This window comes from Mesoplodon bidens (genome assembly GCF_964165515.1).
Source record: "Mesoplodon bidens genome assembly, chromosome: 16".
In the NCBI taxonomy this organism is placed as follows: Eukaryota; Metazoa; Chordata; class Mammalia; order Artiodactyla; family Ziphiidae; genus Mesoplodon; species Mesoplodon bidens.
Window position 1 is genome coordinate 16,593,192 of NC_138173.1, and position 14,625 is coordinate 16,607,816.

Genomic DNA, 14,625 nt, shown 5'->3' on the forward strand with positions numbered 1-14,625 from the left:
TTAAGAGATTGAGATTGACATATATATATAATAGATAACTAATAAGGACCTACTATATAGCACAGGGAACTCTACTCAATATTCTGTAATGACCTATACAGGAAAAGAATCTAAAAAAGAGTGGATATATGTATAACTGATTTGCTTTGCTGTACACCTGAAACTAACACAACATTGCAAATCAACTATACTCCAATAAAATTTTTTACAAAAATCCAATAAATAAATAAATAAATAAGGCAGGTCTGCCCTGATTTTAAAAAAACTTCTCTCAAGAATGATCTACTTCTCTCCCTTCTTTCATCACTAAGTTTTCTGAAAATTTGCCTTCAAATCCTTAATATCTACTCTCTCTTTAATCCTTTGTATCGTCCCTTTATAGCTACTATTTTACTAAAAGGATATTCCTAATTGCCTGATGCAAACTTTTTCCATCCTGATTTTCCTTAATTCTTCTGTGGAGTGGGCCTTCCTCTGACACTTTTCTCATCATTGACCAACACAACACAGCAGTGTTTTCCTTTTTTAACCTGTATATGTCGTTTTCTCAGGATTGTCTTCCTTTGCCTACTCTGTGGTTCTATAATTCTACCTCCTCATTTATCTAAATTGTCCCTCACAGTTATGTCTCTCCACAATTAAAAAAAAATCTCTTTCACGTAGACAACTCTCAAATCTCTATCCACATGCACAACTTTTTCACGGGGACCAATCCTCACATCCCAATTATGCAAGGCCCTTGCCTGAATCAAGGTCAAATCAACCTGCTCAAACGGAAACTCCTCATCCTATCCCTTTGTAACGGTCATGCCACCTAGACTGAAAGTTTCCTTTTCACCCTGATTCCTCCCAGCAACTCTTCCCTCACACTCCATTGCCAAGTCCATCATTTCTACCATTCTAATCTTTACAACCATTTCCCCCCCCTAATTTCACAGCCACTAACTTAATTATCTTATACCTCTTCTCTTGGAAAAGCTGACCAATTTGCTTTTCAGTCTCTACTCTATTTTGAGCAGAGATACTTATCTTTCCTTAGCCGAGATTTGAGCGAGTCACTCCTGGCTCTGAGGTCTAAGAGCAGGCTCTCCATTTTCTCCCAAATTAAGTTACCATTCCTTTATCATATTCATAAGGCCCTCTATACTCTAAGACCAAGCTTCTTATACTTTTATTTTTTCCTTTCCTTGCCAGTTCTTCCATACACATTTTACACTTGTATAACAAACGCTAACTTACAAGAATATAAGAATATTACAAAATATAAGGTCACATCTAATTGTCCTAACTTTCCTATGTGACACTTATTATCTCCCTTTTTACAGACAAAGAACCACATGTCCATATATACAGTCAACATTTAAACCAAACTGGTCTACTGAATGTTTAATGCTTCCTCAAATCCACAGTATGGCTAGTGCCTTTCCTTCTGACATTAAATCTTCTACAAATTCCCATCAACCAATGTCCCACCTGCTGTGTGAAGTCTTGCCTGATCTACTACTCGGGGGTGATTCTTCTTTTCCTTGAGCTTGTACCTCATTTAGAACACAGATCCCACTCAATCTCATTTTACATTTCACAGTCTTATCCGTTTGAATATATTATAAATTTCTTCCTGATAGGAACTCCAGCTTTTTATATCTCTACAGAACATAGCACCATGCTTGACACATAGCTGGAACACAATATTCACTGAAGGAATGGATGAAGGTAAAAATGTACAACTGACTTTAAAAAACGGATTACAACTGACTTCATACCACTAGGCATATTGCATAAGGCAATTAAACACACTGTGTATGACCAAACAGAAGATTACATTTTATTCTTCCCCAATTATCACTCTGTCAATGTATGTGCAGGTTCTTGTAAAGCCTCTCACTCACAGGACACATGCCCCTCATGTTATTTTGAGCAAAGTACTCTTTGGAGAAGATACATTCGCATAAAGGAATATCAATCATTGGAATTTTTGTATGTTTAGAGAGAAGCCTTCCTGAATCAGTAAAAAGAGAGGTAAATAAGTCACAAAGATTTAATAATAATTTGTGGGGCATGACCAGCCCAAGACAAATGTTAGATATTGCTGTAAGTAAGCCTTAAAAAGCCCTTTAAAGAGATACAATTATGCTGTACAGATGACAAATAACCTACAAGACAAAAGTATAACCATAATAATATTAAGTTATAGTTTGGATTCAATGATAGTATCACTCACAGATTTAATGACTGCTCAAATCATGAGGCCAAAGTGGCAATGTATATATTTTTTTGTTTTTTTTGCGGTACGCGGGCCTCTCACTGCTGTGGCCTCTCCCGTTGCGGAGCACAGGCTCTGGACGCGCAGGCTCAGCGGCCATGGCTCACGGGCCCAGCCGCTCCGCGGCATGTGGGATCTTCCCGGACCGGGGCATGAACCCGTGTCCCCTGCATTGGCAGGCGGACTCTCAACCACTGCGTCACCAGCGAAGCACGGAAATGTATGTTTTTTAAAAATGTGTCAAATGACTCAAAAAGTGGCATCAAGGGATACCAAATGCATATGTAAACAGAATAAAATTATTACATGAAATATGAAAGTGCAAGATAGCAATATTCCCAAATTTATATATTTTATATATCTTATTTTAGACATATAATTGAATTAATAATTACAAGCAGCCATTCAACTCTTTCTTCTTTATCTAAAAGTTTATATATCTACCTTTGGTTAATACCCATTTGGAAAACGAGGTATCACCATCTGGAATATGATTATTATTCCTCTAAAAATTTAAGGTCATCCTCTTTTTCTTAAAAGAGGGTAGAAAAATATTAACTCTACAAAATAGCAATACAGCCTTATGAAAACCAAATCAACATACATAGACTAAACTTGAACTTAAGGGTATCCATCGCCAACAAGAAATGTTATTCAGTTTCAAAACTCATTATTCACAGAAAGTACAGCATATTGGAGTAGCACTGTGCAATGATTTATGTCGAGGTCTGGACTCGTTGACTTTTTTTGGTAAAAGAAGTGATACTTGGTAAGTGATGGCCGCTCCATCAAAATGTCTCCTGCGATTTCACTTTCTTTTTTCTTTTTTTGGCAATTCTCATTCTTGCCACACAAGCTCAGGTTTCTAACACACGAAATCTTGGCAGATCAGATGAGCCTCCATTTTGCCGCACATCTCTGCCTCAATCCAATCTATCCTTGAAATTGCTGCCAGATTCATACCCCAAACACTTGCACCATATCAATCCCTCACTCAAAATATTCAGTGGCTTCTCTACTGGCTGCAGGATTAAGTCCAAATTCCTTAGCCTAGTATTCAGGGTCCTCCACCTCCTTGCTTGGCTCTAGACGATCCTTCCAGCCTGATCTACCATCAGTTCCTCTTCAGCTCAACTGGCTCCTCCCAGTCTCCCAAACGATCCTACCTTTGTCCGAATTGGTCCCTCATTTAGAATGCATTCCATCCCTTCTCAACCTATTCAAATTCTACCCATTTCCCAAACACTCAGCTCAGATTCCATCTCCTTCTTGAAGCCTGGCCAGACCTCAGCAAGCTGAAGAGCTCTTTTCTCTGAACTCTGAGAGCACTTTTGTTTGGATCAGTGGCTTCTAACCTTCTTGAGAATGAAGCCCTCTTTCTAACACCAAAACATTTCAGAACCCAAGTGATAGCCTATTTTTAATCTGTTGATTGAGAAAGTACCTGATGACAAAAACCTACTGTGAATTTTCGGACAAGAAAATTTATATTTTCATAAACAGAACGTCCATACGTGAAAAAGAGTTAAAGATGTATGTGACCTATTAATTTCCTCATCCTTCGGACAGAGCTCTCTGCACAGAATTTGCTGACTTTCAGTACTAGCTCTGCAACTCCTGGGGATCTCTAAGCCACAGACTGGAAATCTCTGCCTTCATAATTTAATTGACACAACGTGACCTTTCAGTTTTTGCCAAATTTTTTAAAGAGTCTTATCTCCCCCAACCAGACTGTGAGCTTTTAAAGGCAGAGGTAGTGTCATACTTCATTGTATATGTGCTAGAACCTGGCACAGTGCTTTGTACACAGTGAAAACTAAATAAATGTTTCCTTCCTAGGACACTTTAAGTATCTGAGGTTCACTTTTTTCATCAATATTTTAATTACAAAAATTTTCCTACATACTGAAAAGCTGAAAGAACTATACAGTGAACAGCCAGAAACCTACCACCAGGATTTCACCATTAACATTTTAATCTATTTACTTTTCCACACCTATTCCTCATAAAACCATCTTATTCTACATGCATTAAAAATAAGCTGCAGACATAATATAGTTCCCCAAAACACTTCAGCACTCATATCATTAGAGTTCATATTTGTTTATGGTCCTTTTTTCTTTTAAGTAAAATATACATAATGAAACACACAAATCTTAAATGTGTCATTTGATGACGTTGAACAGATACCTACATTTAGATGCCAAAGTGGGATCTAAACATTTTTAGTGTGTTATAAGAATGGGAACATGGCACAACGGTCTGAAAAGGTTGTTCCAATTTTAAGAATTGAGTTAGCAACATAACAGTCTCAATTTATGGCATAGGCAATACTTACATAGAATTTTCATGTGGAAGAGTAGTCACTTTAAAAATAGCTTATATATATTGAGCATTTACCACATGCCAGGCATTGTGCTAAGCACTTTATAAGCAACAGCTTATTTGCTTCTCATGGCAACATCATGAGATATTTATTATAATTGTCACATTTGAAAGATGAGGAAACTGCAGCTTAAAGATGTTTAAAAACTAGCCTAAGGTCACACAATTAGGTTTCAAATTTCTTTGATTACTATACCTTTTATGAAACCACTGAAAAATCAAACGTTGTCCAATTAGGGTTTTATCATCCTTAATCATTCCTCTGATGGAGATCTGAACAATCAGTGAAGGGCACAGCAATAGGAAAGTCCCAGAAGAGCAGGGCATTGAACAAAAGTGTACCACTGTATGTTGCAAATTAGCGGTTGGTAAAATAAACTGGTGTATGAAGATTGGAAGCAGATGAACTGGCTTGGGTTCATAACCTCAATCATATCAATCTGGAAAAATGGTTTACTTGCCTAAAATGCAATCAACCTACCAAATTTACATCTCAGATCATACCTTTTCCCATTCTTCACCGAATCACAGGAGCACCCAGAACTAAATCCTACTACCCTCACTGTGTATTAATTGAGAAAGTACTTATTGAGTACCACAGGTACTCAAAGTACCTGCAAAGGCTATTAAGAGATGTGCAGATCTCACAAGGGAAGGAAACATCTTCTCTTTCCATGGAAACACTGCAGTAGCCAGCCAGTATGCAGTAGCCATATGTTTGCTTAAAAAGATATAACATGGATTAGTCTTTACTAATAGCTGCTACTCTTTGAGCATGTGGCATGGCAGTGACTGTGCTTAGCATTTTAGGTCTGTCCCTGCCTTTAAAGAACCTTGAGCCTCTACTGGGTGAAACACACCCAGTGAAAAAGGTACAACCCCCATTTTACAGTGGGGAAAGCAGAGGCTCGGAGATCATATATGATAGTAACAGTAACAACAAAAACAGCCAATGGACAGTAAGTATCTCCTAGGAGTCAGACTGTTGTAAGTGTTTTACCCACTCATTTAACTATCCTCACACCCCTACAGGTCAGTACTATTGTTCTCTTCATTTTACAGACCAGGAAGCAGAGATATAGGGCATCACACTTGCTAACTGGTAAGGGGCAGGGCTAGTATCCTGGCTTCCAAGCCTTCCCCCAACCCCCTGGTGTCTCTCAAAACCCACATGTCCGTTACATTGTTAGTAAATAGCTAAACTGATTTTTTTTTTTTTTTTTTTGTGTGTGTGTGTGTGTGGTACGCGGGCCTCTCACTGTTGTGGCCTCTCCCGTTGCAGAGCACAGGCTCCGGACGCGCAGGCTCAGCGGCCATGGCTCACGGGCCCAGCCGCTCCACGGCATGTGGGATCTTCCCGGACCGGGGCACGAACCCGTGTCCCCTGCATCGGCAGGCGGACTCTCAACCACTGCGTGACCAGGGAAGCCCTAAACTGACATTTCAAGCCCAGGTTAGTCTGACTGCAAAATCCACCCTCTCACGATCATGCAATACTGCTCTGATATATTTTTAATATTATCCATTCTCTGCTTTCCTTAAGGCAAGTATCAGATAGAAATTTGTGCTGACAGAAATAAAAATATATAAATAAGTACATGATTTTAGATTCAAATGCCCTCGTAACTTCTCACCTGGAGTCTTTTCTCCCCACCTACCACCTACTGAATAGCATTTCAAAGTACTACCTCAGTGTATTTCCAAGACACAGACTCTTATCACATCACTCTCCTGTTTGCAAGCCTTCAGGTCACCCAGTTCCTTCAGGATTGAATCCGAACTCCTGAACCTGGTACATAAGGCCATTCATCATCTGGCTGCCATGTCTCTCACCAACCCCCCCCCGCCCCACCCCCCCAACATACAAACACAGCCCCCGGGATCAGGGATGGCTTTGCTACAGCTGAATAATGCATGGCCTCCCTTTCTGCCTTTCTGGCTTGGCATCCAGAGGTTTTCTACCTCTCCTTCAAGATTCAGTTTAAGCGTTACCAGTGTGCAGAAACCATCCTTAGATCACCTCAGTCATGATTAGGTGTCCCTCCTCCTCTGGAGAATACAGCCCTGAGCATCAAGTATGGTGGTCATCTGATTATTGGTCTGCAAATCACAGTAGACCATGAACTTCTCCTTGGCAAGAATGGTGTTTGGTAAATTTCTAGACACAATTACTTAATAACTATTTCTTGAATTAACAAGGAAATAGTGGATATATAATACGATATATATTCTTATATGATATGTATATTCTTTTCACTGCAGTCTGTATACATCCTTGCTCCTGCGATTTTTCCCCTTAAACCTCCAGTCATGACTCCTTACCATCTATGTAAGGATACTAAACCTAAGCGTGCTAACTGCTTGATCTTTTTATCATTCAGCTGTTTCTCGGACTATGTGAAAGTTAATTCATCGTTGCTAAATAACACTGAGTCCAAGTTGAAGTTCCCATTTATAAAACAGTTAATTAGTACATATCAAATGCAAGTTAGTTACTATGGAGCAAATTCAAACTCAGCAGCAAGGTTGACTGCAGATATTCTCTGGATGGACGGCCTATGGCTACTGTAGGAATTGGTCTGTGCAATGATCATTTTCAAAAATTTGCAAAATGGGCTTTAGCTACTTATTGAATCTGTTAATGCTTTGTAAATAAAGTCAGTGAGCCTTCTCTTGGAATCCTTCACCTGCATTATTTACTTAGTAATATGCAATAACCAATATTTGTTGACTGCTTAATCAGGGCCAAGCCTTCTGCCAGCTGCTAAGGACACGATAGTGAACAGACTTATCCCTGCCTTAGGGACCCTTGAGCCTCTACTAGGTGAAATACACATATAAATGGAAGCTGTAGTTCCTTCGACGGGTAATAATCTTAGATAAAGTAACATAAAAACTTCTTAAGGCAGGTTAAGTATTTCAGTAAGTGCTAAGTTTTTAGGCTATTAGGAAGTCCTTTTTTTTTTGAGTGTAAAGGATGCAGGCTTTAAAATTAGCCTGACACGCCTTTGAATCTCTTTTCCAACACAGATAATATGCTGTGGAAGCATAGAATAATCACTTAAACTCTGTAAAATGAGGTGCAGAAAAGCTACCCTAACTTTTTTCAGGATAAAAGGAAATAAGGTCGGTGGAGGGAATAAAAGACTTGCTTAGGTAGTAAGAACTCTGTCTATTCAGCTCCTAGTCCTTGTTTTGCTAAAACAGTATTCTCCCCACACAAAATTCCCCTTACCGGTAATAGATGCAGTGATAAAACAGGGAAGTATTTTAGATTTTGATTTAGATTAATTTTATGAAAGAAAAAATGTCTCTGTTGTATATTACAGGGAGCACTTTAAAATACATCCTTGGGGGCTTCCCTGGTGGCTCAGTGGTTAAGAATCTGCCTGCCAATGCAGGAGACACGGGTTCGAGCCCTGATCCAGGAAGATCCCACATGCCGCGGAGCAACTAAGCCCGTGAGCCACAACTACTGAGCCTGCGCTCTAGAGCACGCGAGCCACAACTACTGAAGCCCGCGCGCCTAGAGCCCGTGTTCCGCAACAAGAGAAGCCACCACAATGAAAAGCCTGCTCACCACAAGGAAGAGTAGCTCCCGCTCACCGCGACTAGAGAAAGCCCACGCACAGCAATGAAGACCCAACGCAGCCAAAAATAAATTAATTAATTTAAAAAAATAAAAATAAAAATAAAATAAAATACATCCTTGGAATGTGTTTGGTAGAGTTCACCCAACTTTTTCAGTGTAATGGGACACTGGAGGCATGAAATAGAACTGAAAAACCTGCAAAACCAGCAAACTACCTTGTACATAATCATAGTAAGCTTTTAGTTATAAACTACTTGGGTGCCCTAAAGCTTAACGTAAATCCTCAATTAGCTTCTCAAAATGTATGTTCTCTTTTAGTAAAGGCAATATTTAGCAGTCTTTGAGGATGGCCATGTGACAGATGACTTTTTCCTACCCAACGTGAAAAGGGAAAAATAGAAAATTTGCAATTATGTATATATTCTTTCTATTATATTGTGAGTTTGGAGGCAAAAAGAAGAGAATGAATTATTCTTGGACCTTATGCCAAGTAAGCAAGGTGAGAATAAGCGTGCACGCGTGCAGGCACACACACACATACACACCCCTTTTATCTATATACTGCTCACCCCAAAACATCCTTGGGCATCCTAAGAAATTAGGAATTACTTATATCAGGGAATTCATGACCAAAGGGATAAGGATTGGCCTAAATACTGGCACTCACTAAAGGTTTGCACATCCCTCTGGGGGAAACCAAAGTTCCTCCCAGAGATAGGATGTCCTTAGGAAGTTATACATATTTCTGTTCCAATGAAAGTTCTGGCCCAGCTAGGGGAGAGGTGCCCCAGAACCGTAATTCTCTGAACTATTGATACTGGGAGTAGATGAAAACTGTCTACATGGAGTCATTAGTTTATCAAGAAGCCTGGCCCTCTAGAAACTCTGAGCCTAGTTTCAGGCAGTATTATAGTTCCTATTATTACTATGAAAGATAGTTAGTGATATATAATTGGCTAGAGTATGTTTGCCAACCTGCAAGCCCTACACATGCCACCCCTCTCTTCCTCCCACTTGACCTCTTCCACTCCCTGTCATTCTCTCTCCTCCTGTTCCTAGGATGTAGCACGCATGTTCCCAACTCATGGCTTTGGTAACTGCTCTTCCTATGGAGCCGCAACAAATGCCATTCAAGCTTCTTCTTTGAGTTTTGCTTGGTTACTATGACCTGGTTCTTAAAGTCAAGAGAAATGTGACCAAATTTATCACCCACTTCAAAATATTTTCTGAGGCCGAAAAGACTTACTCTTGAGCAGTAGCAAAACTGCAACCACTTTTAAAATTTCACAGTAATACTGCTTCAATCCAAATGTGCATATAATAATGACTATTATAATGAAAAGCAGAGATGACTTCCCAACTCCGTTTGATCCCAGAGAGGCTTAACATAGATGGACGGCTGGTGGAATTATAATTAAGTCTAAAGCTTTGAAAATGAAAACTAGTAAGAGACAATCCCCTAGAAGTTAACCTATTGATGCAATATGCTATGTGCACATGACACAAGGAAGAAATCTCACACACTTATGCACAAAAGAACTTAAAAACCAGAGTATGACTACCCTGGGGAGTTGTCCTTATAATGAAGTCCTTTTGTCATCAAAGCCTTTGCCATTGGTCCTTTTACAGCTCTGCTGTTTGCTAGAGAACAGTGTTCTCCAGTCATGAGGACAGTGGAGGTACCAATGTTTAGTACGAAGGTATTAGAAAAGGTATTGGCAGATGGTGGAATCATGTATATTCTCCCTAGAGTGATACAGTGATTTGAAAACCCAGGCTCTGGACTCAAACAGAACTTGATTCAAATACCATGTCAGATACCAGTGGTACCAGTTACAAATCATGTGTCTTTCAACTTGGCATTTAACTTTCCAAGACTCAGTTTTATTGTACCTGAAACGATAATGGTACTCTGGAAGGGGCTATTATTTTCATATGGTCTAGAAATTCATAGAGCACTTAGTAAGTTCCTAGTGTGTTACAAGTTTTACTTATCATCCTCACAGCAAGCCTGATGTTAAGGCCTGATGTTATCCCCACTGTACAGATGAGGAGACTAAGCCACACAGAAGTTAACGTGCCTGAGCTCACACAGCCAGCAAACGGAGCTGGGATTCAAACCCAGTGTCTCAACCACTATGTTGGCGATCTCAAAGGATTTTCTGAAGACTAATGAAATGAATCAGAGAGAATGGTCAGCTTAGTGACTGATAATAAGTTATTCTTAAAAATTAGCTATTATTTTCATTAACTACCAATAGGCATGTGAAAATTATTCTCATACACTGTATACGCAAATATTAAATCCTAACAAGTTATAGTTTTCATGCTTCCACAGCTTTTGCTAAAGAACAATTTAAAAGAGGCCAATTCTGTGGCTACAGACAGACTCTAAAAGTGTCACTTAGAAACCCCTTTACTCACAATGTCCCTTCATCTTCCAGAAACGAAATCATGTGCAGAATGTAAACAACAATAAAATTAGATTACCGTTTTTTCTACTGACAACAGAAAATTTGACCACATATATATAAATATAGCTTTTAAAATGTAGCCTCAAACCATAATGTTATACACTTTCACTCCAGTTTACATATTTTTCATAAGTAAGAGTTCTTAAAAATACTCTACTTGGATATAACGGTATTTTACGAAATTAAAATTACAGTGAGGAAAGCAAATTCAAGATACTGACAATTTGTTTGCAGTCTAAGCTTTGTAGAAAGGATAAAGCAACTTTCAAATAACTTCTGATAATAGAAATTTGTAAAATTGAATTAACCTATCAGCCTAAAATATGAAATACACAACTAAATCAGTCTTAAAATGCAGAAAATTTAGCCACCTAATCCAAGATTGCATCTCTTATCATCTGGGAAATCTGATATACCAATTCAAAATTACTACTTGAATTACCATCAGAATTCCTGAAACCCTATTTGTAGTGAAGATTCCAATTGCATCTGGTTTTATGTCACTTCAAGACAAATTCCTCGGCTTTAAGACAAGTTTAGCCTCTTCTTGAGTTTGCCTCTGAATTTGCAATCAAGACAACTCAGAATGAGAGCTTTTGAGTTCTGCTTGCTCACACCTCTTTTTTGCCCTTCGCCGCTCCTCAGCCCTAGACAACCAAAAATAAACACTCACGCTAGCAATATATGAACTGACCAATCTTATGCTCCTGTGGATTTAAGACAACCAGAAAAAACAAAGATGGAAAGAATCACTGCTTTGCAAACAAGGCCTTAATTAGGTACGTAAATAAAAATCCTTTTACTGCTAGAGCCCTAGGTCCTTCTGAAGAAACATTTCCCAACTACGTCTCACACTTACACAACACAAACGTCAACACGCAGCCTCTACCAAAGAGAGGCCGGAACATATACCTACACATTGGAAATCCTCTCAGGTCCGACGCTCATGTTTATCTAATAGGAGTATCACCACCCAAGAGCCTATGTCTTAAAAATTATGCTTTAATAATCTAATAAGAAATTCCTCTTCCATTCTGTCCCGGAAGACGAAAAGACTAGAAGAAAACAGTTAAAAGAAAAGCCACCACTGATGTTTCCATAACCATTCCATCAGTCTCTCCAGGTCAAGCTTTAATTGTTGAACAGTCATCTAAAATATTTATTAACTCATCTGGAAACATATCACTTCTAACAGTGCTTTTCTTAATGCAAGTCAAGCATTCATTGATGCTATTTTGTATTTTTGCCTCTTTATGTTTTCTAGTTCAAAGATTTATAAACTGGGTGAAACCCACAGTTCACTGCAACAATAACAATTCACAGAGAGGTTGGAATAGAATATACAAATATGAAGAGTTGAAACTTTTGAAATCTGAAACATTCAAACAATGAATCTCACTAAAGAACATTTCAATTAGGAAAGAGAAAAGCACAGTGTTTGAGGCGGCAGCTCAGTGTCTTTCTGTCTTTATCCCTTAGATGAACCATGAAAATAGGCACTAGCCTGTGAGGACAGAACCTACAAACACTGAGTCTTATGATAATTTGGCAGCCAACTTCAGAAGAAACTTAATATTCTCTGCCTCTCCACTCCATTCCCTTCTTGTTTGTTCTTCAGATGAACTTATGGTTTTTGATACAGGAGATTTTCATGTTTTCTTAGCCTCATGATAGGAACAAGTGATTGCAGGAAATAAAAAAAGGCTCTGGTGAGAGAAGACCACCTATCTAAGTGGGTGAAGGGCCAACAACTATGTACACTCAATGGAAGTTCTGTTGACCTAATTAAGGAGACTCATTGCAACTGGGCTGCAATAAAGTCACTTAAATATCCATCATGGTGGGGATAGCTAGAAACACTTGTTATGGACTTAGGGGAGGTGATTGATATTTTAAACACACTTTGAAAAGTTAAGGGATTTCTTGTTTTTTTCATTCCTCTAATTCATTGGTAAATACTGCTGGTTTCAAAATAAATAAGATTTCAAAGAAGGAATAGGAAAATCTATAATGATTCTATTCCAGGAAAGCATGTCGGCCACTGTGAATTCACTGATTTTTAAGCTGAACTCCTCTAGTGGTGACTGAGAGAAAAGACACAAATGCCTTATGCAACATGTAAGCAGCATGATAAATTGATTCACAAACTTAATAACAACCCAGAACTTTCTGATATCGTTTGCATCCGAACAGACATGTAGCATAGATGGTGAAGAAAGTTTGGGTCCATGTTTTCAAACTGTACACTAAAGTAAAACTGATGCCCCAGTCGACTGACTAAAATTTCATGTATTCTTTGGATCATTTATAGTGATTTCTCACTTCACTTTCTAATTACCATAACCTTTGCAAAGTATACCAGTAAAGAATGCCCGAAAACAGAGGGAGGTGAGTAACTGGGTACCTGTCTGATATAGGTCTAAAAAAATCCATTTCTAAGCTATAAGATAACTAAGAGTTTTTGGGGGTTTTTTTTAGGAGAGAAATAATTTCTAAGTATTTCCCAAATTGATGGTTCAGCAGATTACACAGTTATCTAAAACATTTTCTTACTTTGGATTTTAGTTATGCAAAAATCTGATCAAGTACATATACTGAATACAAACATGACATCAAGCTATGAAATATATTCAGAAATAGTATCATTTCACATGTCCTTAAAAAGCAAACCACGCATCACGCACACAAAGCCATCCAAGGGGGCAGTCTCCAACACATACTCTGTTTCAATATTGCCTGGTTCTTCTTTTGTAGGAGATGATTTGCCAGTAAAACGATGACAAAATGAAAACATCTTACCCCTATTTCATTTCTTCATATATAAGAAAATTAACTCATAATTTCATAATTACTCCTACCAATATGTATTGGTCTATTCTATAAATCAAAACAATTTAACATACTTAAAGCTTCTTTTTTCTTAAGTTACTTTAAATGATTGTCTTATTTGGACTTCACAGTGATGAGAATGACTGTTACAGGTTTCCACCTCTGGTCCCCTGATGCTGCCCTCAGCGGCCGCCCTGAACGCTGACACTGGCATGGGGCCTACCGGTCCAGGGCCCTGCAGTGGTCTGTGTGTCTGTGCACACACCCGGTCCAGTCCACACTGCAGCAGCTGCCATGCTCACACCTGAAGCCAAATTCCAAAGGAGAGAAAAAAAGGACTGCTGGCTTTTATTTCATCTGCTCTATAAAATCTTCCTAAATGCTAGAATGACTTTCCTATACATAAGTGAAATTTCTTTTTGATTGCCTATCAAAATGGGCAGAAGAGAGTTTCACATGTAAAGGAACCTTTTTCAGAGATTTTTTTTTGCTAGGTCAGCAAAGTTTCTACTTTTGACAGGGACCATTTTCCGTAAATGAAAGTATTTACTCAAAAAGGAAAATACAGACTACTACATGTAAAAACAATCACTGAGGCTGTAAAAGTTATCTCCTATCAGAAACAACTGATTTTATATTGTATCCATTACCAGAAATTTCATATTATTATCAGTTTCAAAATGCTTCCTTCACACATACTGGAATATTGCACCAAACAAACAATTTTATGGCATTTGGGGTTTTTTGTTGTTGTTGTTTTTAAGAACTATGATAAAAGATCATCATGGTGATTGAGAAATGATGGTGAAGGGTTTTGTTTATGGATGGAATTCTAATGTAGATAATTCATCAAACTTCTAGTGAAACTTATGTTCTAAGTTCATCAAGGTCCTAAGGCTTAGTAAGGAATAAATAAGCAAAAATATCATCTGTGAAGAAGGAATATTTCAATAGGCTAAAGTAGAAATAAATACAATGCAATATGTAACATACCCTTCTATGAAGTTTTAAAAATATGTATAGTACCTAAATAAACGTGCACGACAGCTAACGATACATACAAATAGCTTTACCTATATGTT

The 14,625-nt window shown here is 38.3% G+C and overlaps 1 protein-coding gene across 8 annotated transcripts in view; it reads right to left on the reverse strand.

The window, feature by feature from the left end:
* The window catches only part of EYA1 (EYA transcriptional coactivator and phosphatase 1), a gene marked incomplete at its 5' end in the record, with an annotated part of 317,837 nt that overhangs the window by 140,804 nt on the left and 162,408 nt on the right, over positions 1 to 14,625 (reverse strand). The gene's annotated exons all lie outside the window — the stretch shown is intronic.